Genomic DNA, 17,230 nt, shown 5'->3' with positions numbered 1-17,230 from the left:
CATGGCCGAGAGTGGGAAGGTGTGGGCCTCTTCGCCACTCCTGTCGCCTCCCTCCTCTCCATCGTCTTCAGATGCCTCTTTAGCATCCTCCCCTGTCGTCCCAGTAACTTTGGATTGGCCTGTTCCAAGCAGGAGCAGAGGCCGAACAGTGGAAGAAATACTTCCTACTTCTAGAGGAAGTAGAGCTGCAGATTGGAGATGCAGCATTTTCACTAACAAAACTTCTTGAAGCCATGTCTGCAGTATCAGCTCAAGTAGAAGAGCTTGCCTTCACATGTACAGAAAATGCATGTTTCCTTAAAACATGGTGGGAACTCCTGAAAGAAGGCTATGATTCTCTGAGACCTGACAACTGATTTGGTGTGATTATTTAGTTGCTGAAATAATGACTGTGTAATAATTCAATTTTCCTCATATATATTTGCACATGTACCACATGTATAGGATAATCTCTTTCGAACTGTTCTGGGTACTCAGAATGAAATTTTTCTTGGTTTCCTTCATTTTTGTGAAAGCAGGATATTGATGTTATTTTTGTTAATGGCAAGTTTTTGGTATGAAAGTTAATTTCATCAGTAGATAATTAATATTAATAACGCTACAGTGCTACCAGTATTAAACTAGGTGGACCACCATTCATTTTTACAAGAAGATTCCAAGAATGGCAGAGTTTGAGCGGACATTGTAGTTTAGCCTCATTTTATGGACCAAAGTAGGTAACTCTGACTAAGTTTGCCAATGGTAACCCATCTCCATTGGGCTAAGTTCCCTAGAGCTAACAAGGGTGTCTTAATTACCTCTATTAATAATCTCCACCACCTGGAATAGTTTGTTGAATAAAAACAACACTCACTAAATGTTCCTTTTTTCCCCCATTGATATATCATTTAATACCTAATAAAGCAACAAATGTTTTTTGTTTTTGTTTTTTGCTCCCATTTTTCTACTCATTCATCCACACACTGGACAAAGGGTAGTGTGGTCCATATGGCTTTCCCAATCACATTGTCACCCCTCATAAGCTACATTTTTATACAATCATCTTCAAGGTTCATGGGTTCTGAGTTGTAGTTTGATAGTTTCAGGTATTTACTAACAAATTTGTTTTAAAATGGTTTTGTCTACAATTGGCAAGGCTGCTATGAAACTGAGGCAATGTAAGCTGATTTAACATTTTCAGAAAACAATCTTACAATACATAGCAAACACCACAAAGAGATTCACATCCTTCTACTTGACGATTCCTTAGGAATTAACTCTAAGACAATAATTAAACAGAAACTAAAAGCTATATACTTACAGCTTCCCCACTGTATATCCGTATTAGCCAACAAACAGAAATAATTTAACTGTCTAACATTAGGGGAATGGAGTAATGAATTACATTATATCTGTGCTAGTTTGAAGCCGTCAGGTCCCCCAATAAAGACCACGTTCTTTTTTTTTTTAATTCATTTTTATTGCCATGTATTCACATACCATGCAGTCATACAAAGCGTACATTCAGTTGCTCACAGTACCATTATAAAGCTGTGCGTTCATCACCAAAATCAATTTTTGAACATTTTCATTACCACACACACAAAAATAATAAGAATAAAAATTAAAGTGAAAAACTAAATGTTTCTTGAATAAAAGTTAGTCAACATGATTAAAGCTATTTTTTCCTATTTTTAGCATGAAGACTAATTATTTCTCTTTAAAAAAATGTCTTTTTTTATGGGGATTTGAACTTTGCTGATTGCTTTTTAAAATACATGACGAATATTTTTTCCCTTCTATGATGTTTTATTTTTAAAGCCTTTACTTCAGAAAATGAAAGCATGTCTGGAAAGAATGCATATTTTTCTCTATTTCTATGGCTAACTGCTTTTACAGTTAATATTTTCTGTATTTGATCTATTTATACATTTGATTGCTGTCTTAAAAGTACCTTGTCAGAGTTACGGTTCTAAGCTGTTGCATTTGGAGCTTTCGAAGTTGTTTTTGTAACAATTCTAAAGAAGTTTGTTGTTTCTAATGCATCAAATTTAAACAGTGTGAATGTTTTCATGTTCTTTGACCTTAGTGACCATTGTTTTTTACTTCTCCTTTATCTCATATATTGCTTTTTTTTTTTTTTTTTTTATGGTCTGTGTCATATGGTCAACAATTAAACCAACTAATTCTCTACTATATAACTTCTGTGACATTTTGATATGGCATCTTAATTCTTTGTATATATGGAAATGTATACAGACAATATTCTAAAAGTCCCACAGTGGAGCTATGAAAAGTGACAAATGGATGGGCAAAGAATAGTTTTGTTTAGCATATTAGGTTATAATTCTTAACAATGAGTTTAAGTTAAAGATCACACATAGGCACGATTTCTATATCAAAGAGATGCTTTTATTTTGATATTAGAAAAATATTTTTCTTATGTATCTTGAAAACAGCAGCTGTTAAAATGTGCAAAAATAAAGTCACCGAAAACAAAAAACAAACAACAAAAAGATAATGTCTATGATTTCCTTAAACCAAAGGAAAAAAATGAATCCACAACTCTAGGAAGCAAAACATACCCCAAATATTATAAATGAAAAGAAATCCACACCCAAGTATATTGAAACTACACCAAAGATAAAGAGATCATAAAAGTATCCAGAGGAAAAAAAAAAGACAGCTCATCTTTAAAGGAATGGCAATTAAAATGACAGCAGACTTTTCAATACAAAACATTAGAAGCTGAAAATGATGGAGTAATGTGCCGGTTTGAATGTATTATGTCACCCAAAATGCCATTATCTTTGATGTAGTCTTGTGTGGGCAGACGTGTCAGTGTTGACTAGATTGTAATTCTTTGAGTATTTCTGTGGAAATGCGTCCCACCCAACTGTGGGTGATGACTCTGATTGGATAGTTTCCATGGAGGTGTTACCCCACCCATTCAGGGTGGGTCTAAATTAAATCACTGGAGCCATATAAATGAGCTGACAAACAGAAGGAACTCATGAAGCTGAGAGGACATTTTGAAGAGCAGCTACAGCCAAGAGGGAAACTTTGAAGAATGCACAGAAGCTGAGAGAGTAGCTGCAGCTGAGAGAGTAGCTGCAGATGGCCATTGAAAGCACTCTTGCTCCAGAGAAGCTAAGAGAGGACAAACAGCCTAAGAGCAACTAAGAGTGACATTTTGAAGAGGAGCTGCGGCCTAGAGAGGAACATCCTGGGAGAAAGCCATTTTGAAACCAGAACTTGGAGGAGACACCAGCCACATGCCTTCCCAGCTAACAGGTTTTCCGGATGCCATTAGCCATCCTCCAGTGAAGGTAACCGATCGTTGATGGGTTCCCTTGGACACTTTATGGCCTTAAGACTATAACTGTGTAACCAAATAAACCCCCTTTATAAAAGCCGATCCATCTCTAGTATTTTGCATTCTGGCATAATTGGCAAACTAGAACAAGTAATATCTTCAAATTGTAGAGAAAAAATAACCAATGGCCTAAAATTGTATGTCCAGTAAAATTGCCAAGCTGTAAACTTACGGTTTGTACATTGTGCTGTTAATTTTACCTCATTAAAATGAGGAAAATAGTAGTAGAGTGTGGATACTCCAGACTGGTAGAGAGGAATGAATGAAAGAAGATAAAAAACAAAATAAGTTAACCAAACCAAACCAAACAAAAGGTGATAGCTAGAAAAGAAAAGCCTAGAAAAAGTGACATAATAAAGAAATAAGTCCAAGTATATCAACAATTACTACATATGTAGGTGGACTAAAATCACTAGTTAAAAGAAAGAGATTGACAGACTGAATGATTAAAAAAAATCCAACCATGTACTACTTATAGGAGACATGCCTAAAGCATGAGGACATGGAAATATTAAAAGCAAAAAATGGAAAAAGATATACCTGACAAATATCAGTAAAAAAAAAAAAAAAACAACAAAACACACATACACACACAAAAAACAATTATCAGTATTCTCAGAGAGATAAGAAAAATGTATCCACGAAACAGGGACAAGGTACTATTCTAAAAATCAGAGAATAGAAAGAGCTTTTTGTATGGAAAGGGGGAAAAGAATAATTTCACAATAGAGGAACCCAACAAGCTAGCTCAGTCAGATGATCAAGGTCAACATCAACAGTGATAAGTCATGCTGATAGTACATACCCTTGACATGAGGTGATAAGAATGGCACTTCACCTCTGTGGTCTGACCCCCCAAAACCCATAACCTAGACTAACCATGAGAAAAACATCAGACAAATCTAAATTGAGAGAAATTCTGAAAACACAAGCAGTACTTCTCAAAATGGACAAGACCATAAAAAATAAGGAAAGTCTGAGAAACTGTCACAGCCAAGAGGAGCCTAAAGAGATATGATGATTAAATCTAATGTGATGTCCTGGAACAGAAAAAGGATACTAGGTAAAAATCAAGGAAATGTGAATAAAGTATGGACTTTAGCTAATGATATAGCTAATATCAGTATTGGTTCATTAATTGTAACAAATGCATCACACTAATGTAAAATGTTAATAATAGGAGAAAGTGGGTGTGGAGTAAAGGAGATCTGTACTATCTTGTCAACTTTTCTGTAAATAACTGTTCTAAAATTTACAAGTTTATTTTACAAACAGCTCTTTGAAATTAAAATCACAAGGGCAGAATAAAGAACTCAATAAAAGGGTTACAAGATAGAGTTAAGGTAACATTCCAGAAAGTAGAGCAAAAAATACAAAAAGACTGAAAATAGAATATGAAGATAAGAAAATGAAAGGACAGTCCAACATCCAAATGATAGGAGTTCCAGGAAGAGAGAATAAGGTGGGTAAGAAGTCATGCTCAAAATAATTCATGAAAATTTCCCAGAACTGTACGTCCTAATTTTCCAAACTGAAAGGATCCACTGAGTAATCATCTTAATAGGTTCCTTTACAACACTGGGGACAAAGAGAAGACCACAAAAGTTTAAAATTCCCAGCAACACTGGAAGCAAGGTGACAACAGAGTAATATTAAAAATTCTGAAGGAACATGTTTTCTAACCTAAAATACTATACTCATACAAGTTATCAGTTAAATGTCCAAGTAAAGTAGTGACATTTTCAGACATGAGACAAAAATCTTACTTCCTACACACCATTTCTGAGAAAGTTACCGAAGAATATGCTCCACCAAAATGAGGGAGCAAACCAATAAAGAAAAAAAAAAAATATGGGATCCAGAAAATAGGAGATGTAGTACAGGAAAGAAGATAAGGGACCAAGTTAAAGATGAAACATCTCAGGATAATGACAGTTACCAAGTACAAAGGAAACTAGTCCAGATTGGAACAGCTTTGCTGAAGAGTCAGGTATACTAAGGTGTGTTATCAGCATTCTCTCTACCACTGCACTACTGTTTAACCTAATGAACTAGTGAAAGACATGCTCTACCAAATCATATACATAAACAGAGAAAAGACCCAAATGAGTAGGACAAAAGGGGATGTCATGGGATGACAGCTATTATAGCAGCTTGGAAAGGAATGAAGGTCTAGAAGGAGGGAAAATCATCTGATGTGACTGACCTTAAGGAAAATTGTATTGAAAGGTTTGGCTGTAGAAAGAATTAGTAAATGGCACACACACAGACAAATTAAGCAAATACAAACTCCAAGAAAATATTAACTTCAAGAAAATAAAGAAACAGAAACCCATTCTCAACTATGAATAATATTTGTATATATTTAATAATATAACACAATACTGATTTAAGTAAAAAATTCAACTTAAAACACATTAAAAGATGCTCACTATCATTAGTCAATAGGGAAATGCAAATTAAAATTACAATGATTTCTAACACACACGTTAGAGTGGCTAAAACTAAAAAGGCTGACCACATCAAGTGTTGATGAGGATGTGGCAAAAATGCAACTTTCATACCATGCTGGTAGAAATGTAAAACACTGGAAAAGAGTTTGGTAGTTTCTTAAAAAGTTAATCATACATCTATAGTATGATCCAATAATTCCACTCCAAGGTATTTATACCCAAGAGAAAGCTTATGTCCATGCAAAGGCTTCTACACAAATGTTCTTAGCAGCTTTATCTGTAATAGTTTGAAACTGGAAACAATAAAAATGTCCATCAACAGGTGAATGGAAAGACAGATTGTGTTATAGATATACAATGGAAGTACTCAGCAATAAAAAATAATAAACTATTGATATACGCTACAACATGGATATATCTCAAAATTAGTATGCTGAGTGAAAGAAACCAAACAGCATAAGAAAACAAGCAAAAGTCATATATACTGTATGATTACATTTATATACATCCTAGGAAATCTGAACTAATGTATAAATACAGAAAGACAATTGGTGGTAGCCTGGGGGTAGAGGGAAGATGAGGAAGCACAGGGAGGAAGGATTAGAAAAGGACATGGGGTAACTTCTGTGGTGATGGATTGCTCATTTTCTCTATTGTGGTGGTGGTTTCATGAGTGTTTACATACATATGTCAAAATTTATCAAATCGTACACTTCAAATATGGTCACTCTATTGTACATCAATTATACTTGAATAAAGCTGTTTACAACTATGAAATTGGACCCCCACCCCATAATACACACCCAAATCAATTCAAGGTGGATTAAGATCTTAAATGTGAGACACAAAAACATTAAAATATTTAGAAGAAACTATGGGAGAATCTCTCTCTAAATTTGGGGTGGAGAATAATTTCTTAGACAAGAAACAAAAAGCACTAGCCCTAATTTAAAAAGAAAAGAAAAGAAAGGAAAAGATTGATAAGTGTAACTACATTAAAATCATGAATATCTGCTTGTCAAAACACCTAAAGAAAAATTTTTTTAAAAAAGCAGGCCACAAATTGGGAAATGATGTTTTCAATAAGTGTAAGGCTACTCCTTGACTAAGAACTAGTATGCAGAAGATATAAAGAACTCGTACAAATCAAAAGGGGAAAATGGAGTGGACTTACTTTTCCCTATTCCCCTCACCAAGCACAACTAGAAACCCTGGAAGTTATACATAAACATAATAAGAACTTTTGTGGCGGAGAAAAGAAGGCAGACCAGCTAGGTTGGGGAGTTCCCTGGGTTTTCTTTTTGTTTCATATACCCACACTCGGAACTGAAGAAGCCCACAATCCGAAAACGCAAAATGGGCGCAGGCAAAAAAGACTTCAACAAAAGCCTGTTCTCTCCAGCCAAAGGACCAGGAAAGTGGCATCCTGGCAAGACGGAAGACTCTAAGACAATCATGGCTCACCTCCAGTCAAGCTCCACAGAAAAAACGTTGACCGCCTCCTTCACTCCTGCCATCCATCAAAGGCTGGGTGGAAAGCATGGATTTCTATCCTCAGGAGACCAGGATGAGGCACCTCAACACGCCTGGCTGCGGTGATGCCAGGGCCGGGACGTCATCTCTGCCCGCCAGCAAGGCGGCCTCACTTCTGGTCTCCCTGGAGACCATGTGGGGAGCGGGACCGCCCATCTCTGCGCGTGCGCAGCAGTAACAAGGAGCCCCGCCCGTGGGTGTGGACCGAAGAGGCTGAGCCGGGAACCTGGATTTCTACTTCCACCTGGCAGTAAAGAGGTGGTGCCCTCCTATTCCTCTGCTGGCGTCAAATACGCCCGCTAAAACAGAAGGTTTAAACAAGTAAATGAGAAAAAGACAATCTGATGGAAAAAATGGTGAAAATACATGAATAGAAAAGGAGAGAATAGAACGAATACCCCCATTAGACTGTTTTCAAGACCAAATGATGTGTGTGCTTAAAAGAGTTTCTCAGACACAGCAAGTGATAAACAAGAAGTGATGATGATGATGATGAGTATGACACTTTCAAAGGAAAAGAAAAACATATGCTTAAAAAACATGAGAAGATGCTCCAGGTCATCAAGAATCAGAAATGCTAATTAAAACCATAAGAAGGCAACAATTTACACTCACTGATTTGCCAAATAATAAGAATTTCATCAGTACCAAATATTGAAAAGGATGTGGGTCAACAAGAACCCTTTTGCATTGCCAGTGGGACTATAAAGTAGTATACACCCACTTTGGAAAACCATTTGGAATTATCCTGCAAAGTTAAACATTCACAGAATTTTATGATCCAGCAATGCCACTAGTGGGTGTAAACCCTGAAGAAACTCTCATACGTGCACCAAGAGGCATGTATGGGAATCGTCCCAGCAGCACTGTTCACACTAATAAAAAACTAGAAATACCCAAATGTCCACCAGCATGCTAATATACAAAGAAACTGTAGTATATCCACATGGTGGGTACAGCACCAAACAGGAATGAATCACAGCTATATGCAACACCATGGATGAATGTTAAAAACATAATACTAAGTTATGGAAGAGCACATTCAGAAACATTTGACAAACTCTAAAAAAACTGGGCGGGGCTGGGGAGAAAAGGATGCTTCAAAAATGTCAAGGTCATGAAAGACAAAATTTATGGAAATGTTCCAGATTAAGTGATGCTGAAGAGACATGACTCAATCCTGTACTGGAAGAGACAAATGCTATAAAGATCATTATTAGGTCAATTTACTGATGTCAAGAACTGTGATTTGGTATGTGAAAGAATATTCCTATTACTAAGAAATACACACCAAAGTATTTAGGGGCAGGAGGCCACACACACAATGCAGCAGCCTCAAATGGTTCCCCCCTCAAATTATGTAAGTATGAGTGTGTGTGTAAGTGCCTGTTATGTGTGTATGGAGGGAGAGAGAATAAGATCAAATGATAAATAATGAAATCAAAAGATAAAGAAGGATGGGTCTTAATTCTATTATTGAAGTCCTTAATAAGCAGAATGAAATTCAGGTACAGGGAGAGAAATCCATGGAAAGAAGCCAGAAGTCAACAGAGCCAAAAAGCCAGTATAGGCCACCATGTGCACTGCCATGTGACAGAAAAGACAAAGTCCAAGGATCACTGGCAGCCAGACCCAGAACGCCAGTCTTCTGGAAGAAAGCATCGCTTTGATGATGCCTTGATTTTGGATTCTCCTAGCCTCAAGACCATGAGCCAATAAATTCCTGTTGTTTAAACCAACCCATTGCATGATATTTGTCTTAGCAGCCAGGAAACTAAAACACAACCCAATGGGTTGGCTTAAAAAATGGGAATTTATTGGCTCACAGTTTTAGAGGCTTGAAGGCTTGCTTCCTCCCGGGGTCAGTAGTGATCTGACTGGCTGGCAATTCTTGGGGTTTCTTGGCTTTTCCATCACATAGCAATGTCTTCTCCTTTCTCTTCCAAGTTCAAATAGGTTTCCTGCTTCCTACTCCTCTCCATGGCTTTCTCTCTATAAGGCCTCCAGTAAAACGATTAAAACCCGTCTGACTCAGTTGGCCACACCTTAACAAAAAATGACATCTTCAAAAATTCCTTTTATACTGGATTCATACCCACAGGAATGGGATTAAGATGAAGAACATATTTTTTTCTGGGGTACATAATTCAAGCTACAAAGATGGGGTAGACCAGAAGTTCTGGCCTGACTGCCAATATACTGCCACTGCAGGACAGGCCCTGGAAGCAGGTGGCACATGGAATTGGGAAGGATGGGGAGAGGCAATGGATGGGGCCAGTGAGGTCCATTCATGAAGAACAGCTGCAACCCCAGATGGAGAGTGAGGTGCATGGTCAAGGGCTCTGGGCACAGGCGATGTGCTGGGATCTCAGTGGGTGATGATGACAACCGATGTGAGGGACAGCAGACTGGGAGTGGGTATGGGGAAAGGAGGAGGTGTAGCACTGGTCTTAGAGGTATGGAGCAAAGATCAGAATGTCTCCTGGGGCCCGCTGAGTGAAGTTAATGCATCTGTCAGTGTGAAGCACCCTGGCATATTTTGTGTATCCACCTCAACATGTGCTGAGTTGGTGGTGAATCTGGGGTCAACAAAAGGGGTGGCCACTACACTCCTCCAGCCAACTATAACCAAGCAGGAATAGCTGTGTATCATCAAATCTTCTGACTTTCAGGAGATATGAGTTTTACATGAGATCTACAGATTCCTAAGTGTTGACTCAACACATTTGAAAACAACAGGCAGACCTGAAAAATACACAATGGCCACCATTTAGTGACCTCCTTACAATGGTGTTCTGGATTGAATTATGTCCCCCACAAACACATGTTCAAGTCCTAACCCCCTAAGATGGTTAATTTCATGTGTCCACTTGGCTAGGTTATGGTGTCCAGTTGCTTGGTCAAGCAAGTCTGGCCTGGTTGTTACTGCTAGTGTATTTTGTAGAAGGATTTAAATAATTGTTAGTTGATTGTATCTCTGGCAGATTGCATCTACAACCAACAAAGGAGATTGCCTTCAGCAATGAGGGAAGTCTCCTCATCCAATCAGTTGAGGGTCTTGAAGTCAGAACTGAGGATTTCAGTGGTCAAAAAGAATTTCTCCCTCTACTTTGGCCAGACAGCTTCTTCTGGAGAACTCAACAGCACCTTCATCAAGTTTCCAAGTTGTAGCCTGCCATACAGAATTTGGACTTGCCAATACCCACAGTCATGTAAGCTAATTCCTATAATAAATCTCTTAATAGTAGCATATATATTCTGTCACCTTTCGGTTCTGCTTCTCTGGAGAACACTGATTAACATCCCCCTGGTCTTGTGGTGTGTGAACTCATTTGTAAACAGAAGCTTCAAAGATCCAATTAAGATCAGGACAAACTGAATCAGGGTTGGCCTTCATTCAATATGATAGGAGCCCTTATAAGCAAAGGAAATTTGGACACAGAAGTAGGAGTGAGGAAGAGACAGACAGAGACAGATGGAGACAGATAGCCATGTGATAGAGGCAGAAATGAGTTATGGATTCATTGCAAGCCACCAACAAAACATTATAGACTTTGGAGAAAGCATGATCTGCCAACCCCTTGATTTTGGACTTCTAGCCTCCAAAACCGTGGGATAATAAATTCCTATTGTTTAAGCCGAGTCATGGGATTTGTTATAGCAGCCCTGGCAAACTTAAGACAAAGGGTGATTGGCTGATGATCAAAGCAATGATGGATTTGAGGTTGAGTTTCAGACTCAGGAATGGTGTGTATGATCATTGGAACTGGGACCCATAGAAGACTGGGACTGGGACGTGCCTCCAGGCCAAACTTGTCCACGAAGGCTTGGACTTCTCCTGAGCTCTATGGAGGGAAAAACAACATGGGGCCAGTAAGCCTGGCAGGCTGTGACTTTATGCCAAGTCTCATAAAGGCCAATGCCCACAATAAAGATGGACCCTCCAGTTCAGGGCTCCCAGGGCCTTTAGACTCTGAATGCTGCCTCTGATGGGACACACCTACCCAGCATTCACCCAGAAGCACATCTGGGGCCTCATCTGCTGAAGGACTTGAGGAGCTGGATTGCACAAATAAACAAACAAACAAAAAATCAAAAGCCAGCCCAGGCCTGCTTTTGAACTAGGATTGAATTACCATGCCACTCCCCAGGACAGAATCCCGAATCCTGGCAGCCAGAGCTCAGCCTGGGAGGTATTTTCCAGGCCTTGGAAAGGGTGGTTTCCAGACTGATGGCATGATTGACGGTTCTTTGAGGCCTCCGGCTTCCTGGGTGCCCCACACTCCTGCACACATGGGCAGCAGCTGCACAGGATTTGATTGGGAAAACCAGGGCACCCCAGGGCACATTCTCCAAATGGACTTTGGAGGACATGGAAGCTATGGCAATCACCTACTCCCCCCATTCTTCCAACAAACATCCACCCAGAGTCTCCTGTGTGCAAAGATGAATCCCAGGGCCAGTGGGAAAATGGAGCCTCAGTGGGAAGTGGGAAAGAGGGTCTGACTTGAGGTAGGAGATCCAGTGTGTCGGTCCGTGGAGGCTTCTAATGACATTAATGCAATTGCTTACGGAATAAAAGCAAGAAACTTTATACTGCTGTTTCCAATTCTCATTGAAGTTGACAACATTTTACTTAATTTCCAAGATTTGATATTTGCCTCTCTCCCCTTACAAAGAAAATCGTGGTTCCCAAAGACGTTAATGCAATTACTTATGGTTTAACATGTATATCTGTGTACGTAATCATTTTGAAACAATACCAATTTTATTACCAACAATAACACTACTGAATGCAGTTTAAGTTTTACTTAAGGTTCTTCTTTGTCTCTTTGTCCCACTTGGAATGCACAAATGGCTGTTTCAAAATCACTCGAGACAATTCTCTGTGAGGCTGTGCCATCCATTATATACAGGACCATTTGTTTCAGTTTGTTTTCAATGTTAAGAAGCTGCTTTTATTCTCCTTGGTTTAATTTTGGTTTTTAATTATGTAAAAGCTTTATTCAGTTCGAGAGTCAGCTTATAAAACAAGGTCAACTCAGAGAGGCTGCCTACTACCCCTGTAGTTTATTCTTCCATTGTTTCTTTTACAAAACATAAGAAAAAATACACACACACACACACACACACATACACATACATTCCTAGTTTCCAACCTTTTCCAAATAAAAGACACATGGTTCTCTACCTGGCCTTTTTCAGTTAACAATATATCCTGACAATAGTTTCACAGCGATTTAAAGAAACCTGCCTAATTGTGTCTTACAACCACACACTTTGCCACTATACGTAGCTGGTTTGTTCAACAACCAGGTTGTTCAACAAATTCCCCTTGGATGGATACTTGGGTATCTCCAATCTTTTCCTTTATGAATAGTGCTGCAAAAGATATATATATATATAGGCTTGCTCATGTGTCATTGCATTGTTTTCAGAAGACTCCAACTATAATTTTCATTTTCTCATCCTGAAACCTTTGGCTGGTTACTTAAAGCTCCAAAACTCAGGCTCCTTGTCTATAACTCACAGACCACAGTGAGTTAACTTGCTTTAAACTACCCCACTCAGGGGCTGGCATATAGTAGGCAGTCAAGAAATGCTTATTGTTGTGGTTTTTTTTTTTTTCCACTTTGTTATAATTGCTCATATCTGAATACTTTAAAAGTTCACCCTCTGGAAGGAGAGAGAGATGTGTAAATTTCTAGCTGCCTTATGATGTTAAGAGCTGTGAAAGATATAGGAACAAGTGCTGGCAGAGACATAGAAGGAGCTCATCTGCTCTGCCTGGGGGATCAGAGAGGCTGGAGGGCATGTTTCTTGATTTACTCACCCAGCAGCCATTCCCTCTCCTTACAGAAACCACTTCCCAATCTCCTATTCTTGACCCATGGGATATGGTTGTGCCTGCACCCACCCCCTATTCACAGGCTGGGCCCATGACCCAGCCCTCGCTCTCAGGGTGTCATAGTTTTCCAGGTCTGCTATAACAAATAGCACAAACTATTTGGCTTAAACAACAAGAATTTACTGTCTTAGTTTTGGAGGCCAGACATCCAACATCAAGGTGTCAGCAGGGCCATGCTTCCTCTGAGGTCTGTATGTTCTCATGGTGGCTTGCCAGCAGACCATAACTCAGCCTCTGCCTCTGTCTCGTGGCCGTCTCTCTCCTCATCTGTCTTCTTCTGTCTCATACTGCCACTGCTATGGTGTCCAAATATCCACTGTGTTTAAGGACTCCAGTCATATTGGATTAAAGTCCATACTGGTTCAGTTTGGCCAAATCTTAGTAAGATCGTCAAAGATCCTATTTACAAATGGATTCCCATCCACAAGCCAGAAGTCAGGACTTGAACTTGTCTTGGTGGGGGGCGTGATTCAACCGATTACACAGGTTCTCCGCCATTAGCTGAGGCATGGGAACATCATCTGTTGCAACCAATGAGAGTCAGTCCTGGAACTCGTGAAGGAACAGTCAGGTAACTGGCTCCATCATTTTCTCTGGGGATGCTAATTTCATTGGGTGTAAGCCTGAAGCTGCCAGGGGCAAAGCCAAGAGGTGGAGATGGACAGATTTCCAACATGATCATTCGGACACAAGGGATTTCAGTTAGGTGAGCTGAAAAAAATCCCTTTTCTGGTTAAGCCAGTTTGAATTGGGTCTTTCATTTGTTTCAGAGTCATGGAGATAAGACAGAGGGGTCCTGAAGTCTGAGACTTAGTTTTCAGGGGAGAGGAAAGGAAAGACATTTCAGCAGAAGGTAAAACATGTGGGAAGGTCCCGAGGAGATACAGCAGCTCTGCCTCTTTTATACCTTTAATTAAAGGAGGACCTGTCATGCTGATGCCCGTCAAGTGAAGCAAAACCCAGCTTCTCACCTGGATGGGCTGAGCTCTGGATTCTGGGGAAGAGCAGGGAGTTCTCACCTGGCAATCATCAGCCAAGGGACACAAGAATCAGAAAGGAATGTGCAAATTCCTTGGTGGTGGTGTTAGAGGCTCAGATCCCAGGTGGAGGCTGGGAACCCTTTGCCAGCAGCTCTGCAAGCCCTCAGCCCCAGCTAATAACTCTCAAGCCCATCACAGTCTGCTAGATGCCCTCGTGCACGTTCTCTCCACCTCCAAGTGCAGCCATAACCAGCACCTGCATTTTACCCTGGGGCTTCCATGATCCTGGCCCTGTCACAGACCCTCTGGTTTTCAAAGCCTCCTATGCTCCAGAAGTCTCTCTTTTAGTGTTCCCATGGATTTTTTGCTCAATGCTACTTTTCCACATCAGATCAGCAAATGAGGCTCTGTTGGGTACCCGAATTGAAACAAACCATATAACAGCTTGCGGTGAGCTGGAACAAAGGGACCAGGCTTGTGTCCTTCGGGATTACAGGTGATGGTGGGCAGGGGGTGGGTGAGATTGAGAGACTGATATTTGCTACTTTGCTAATTACAGATTCACAGGAGGTTGCGGAAGGTACAGAGAGGTCTCTTGTCCCTTCACCCAGTTTCCCTCACTGGTTACATCTTACATAACTATAGTACGATATCAAATTGACATTGGAACAATGTTTGTATATACTTAGATATCATATTATCACATGTGTAGTTCATGTAACCACCACTGCACTCAACATACACAACTACTCCATCACCACAAAGATCTTCCTTGTGTTACCCCTTTGTAATTAAACCACCTCCCTCCCCTCCACCATCCTTAATCCCTAGCAACCGCAAATACATTCTCCATCTTTATAATTTTGTCATTTTGAGATTGTTATGTAAATGGAATCATACAGCATGTGACCTTTGGGGACTGGCTTTTTTCACTCAGCATAATGCCCTTGAGATCCATCCAAGTTGTTGTGTGTATATATAGTTCATTCCTTTTTATTGCTGAGAAGGAGTCCATGGTATAGATGTACTGCAGTTGACTTAACCATTTACCTATAGTAGGGCATTTTTAAATTATTTTTGGTTTTGGCTATAAAGTTGTTAATGAACAATTCTGCACATATTTTGTGCAGACCTCGGTTTCCACTTCTCTTGAAAAATGCCCAGAATTGCAATTGCTGAGTGATATGGCAAGTGCATAGTTACTTTTTTAAGAAACTGACAAACCATTTTCTAAAGCAATACTGTGCTGGTTTGAATGTATTATGTTCCCCAGAAAAAGCCATATTCTTTGATGCAATCTTCTGGGGCAGACATTTTAGTGGGGACTAAGTTGGAACATTTGGATTAGGTTGTTTGCATGGAAATGCGCCTCACCCAACTGTAGGTGATAACTCTGATGAGATAATTTCTATGGAGGCATGGCCCCACCCATTCAGGGTGGACCTTGATCAGTGGAGCCATATAAATGAGCTGGCAAACAGAAGGAATTCAGTGCAGCTGAGAGTGACATTTTGAAGAGGCACTACAGCCAAGAGGGACACTTTGAAGAATGCCCAGGAGCTGAGAGAGGAGCTGCAGATGAGAGACAGTTTGAAGACAGCTGTTGAAAGCAGACTCTTGCTCTGGAGAAGCTAAGAGAGGACAAATGCCCCAAGAGCAACTGAGAGACATTTTTGAGGAACTACAGCCTAGAGAGGAACATCCTGGGAGGAAGCCATTTTGAAACCAGAACTTTGGAGTAGATGCTGGCCATGTGCCTTCCCAGCTAACAGAGGTTTTCCAGACACCATTGGCCATCCTCCAGTGAAGGTACTCGATTGCTGATGTGTTACCTTGCACACTTTATGGCCTTAAGACTATAACTGTGTAACCAAATAAACCCCTTTTATAAAAGGCAATCCATCTCTGGTGATTTGCATTCCGCAGCATTAGCAAACTAGAACAAATACCATTTTATATTCCCACCAGCAATGTACGAGAGACCCAGTTTCTCTGCATCTTTGCCAACACTTGGTTTTGCCACTGTTTTTTGTTTTTATTTTAGCTATTCTAATAGATGTGTGGTGGTATCGCATATTAAGTTGCATTTCCCTAGTGGCTAATGATATTGAACAACTTGTCATTTGCTTATTTGCCATCCATATCTCCTCTTCAGCGAAATGTCTCTTCACGTCTTTTGTCCATTTTCTAATTGAATTGCTTGATTTTTTACTATTGAGTTTTCAGAGCTTTTTAATGTATTCTAGATATGAGCCCTTTATTACACCTGTGGTTTGCAAATATTTTCTCCCAGTCTATAGCTTTTCTTTTCATCAGGTTCTTGCACATAACTCAACTATTCCATTTTGATGAAGTCCAATTTATGTGTTTTTTTTCTCTTTTATGGATCATGCTTTCTTTTATGGATCTAAGAACTGTTCACATCTGTGGTCCTGAAGATTTTCTCCTGTGGTTGCTTCTAAAAGAACCAGCTTTTTGTTTCAATGATTTTTATCCATTTTTTTTCCATTTTCAGTTTCACATATTTACATTCTTTGTTATTTATTATTTCCTTTCTTGTGCTTGCTTTGGGTTTGTTTTGCTCTTCTTTTTCTTGAAGAGGGGGTTTGTGTTATTGATTTGAGACTTTTCCTCTTTTCTATTGTAACCATTTAGTGCTATAAATCTCCCTCTCAACACTGATTTAGCTGTGTCCCTCAAACTTCAATATGTTCTATTTTCACTTTCATTTCCTTGAGACTTTTTTTGGCCTATGGATTACTTAGAAGTGTGCTGTTTAGTTTCCAGGTGTTTAGAGATCCTGTTGTTATCTTTCTGTTATTAATTTCTAGTTCAATTCCATTGTGGTCAGAGAACATACTCTATATGATTTAAATTACTTTAAATATCTTGAGGTTTATTTTACAGCTCAGGATATGGTCAATCTTGGTATATATTCCAGGGATTCTTGAAAAGAATGTGGATTCTGCTCTTGCTGGGTGGAGTGTCCATTGGATCCTTT

The 17,230-nt window shown here is 39.5% G+C and overlaps 1 protein-coding gene, 1 long non-coding RNA gene and 1 pseudogene across 4 annotated transcripts in view; 1 reads left to right on the top strand and 2 right to left on the bottom strand.

The window, feature by feature from the left end:
- Window positions 1–7,530, bottom strand: part of LOC119524430 — a 124,065-nt gene extending 116,535 nt beyond the window's left edge. Inside the window, exon 1 of the long non-coding RNA XR_005214815.1 lies at window positions 7,273–7,530. This is a non-coding gene — a long non-coding RNA (uncharacterized LOC119524430). The remainder of the gene's footprint in view (window positions 1–7,272) is intronic.
- Window positions 1–17,230, bottom strand: part of COL23A1 (collagen type XXIII alpha 1 chain) — a 389,555-nt gene that overhangs the window by 288,501 nt on the left and 83,824 nt on the right. The gene's annotated exons all lie outside the window — the stretch shown is intronic.
- On the top strand, window positions 2–356 carry LOC119524429 (annotated as a pseudogene).

Source organism: Choloepus didactylus (assembly GCF_015220235.1).
Source record: "Choloepus didactylus isolate mChoDid1 chromosome 11 unlocalized genomic scaffold, mChoDid1.pri SUPER_11_unloc1, whole genome shotgun sequence".
NCBI lineage: Eukaryota > Metazoa > Chordata > Mammalia > Pilosa > Megalonychidae > Choloepus > Choloepus didactylus.
Note: the sequence above shows the minus strand (reverse complement) of the source record. Positions and strands in the feature narration are given on the sequence as shown.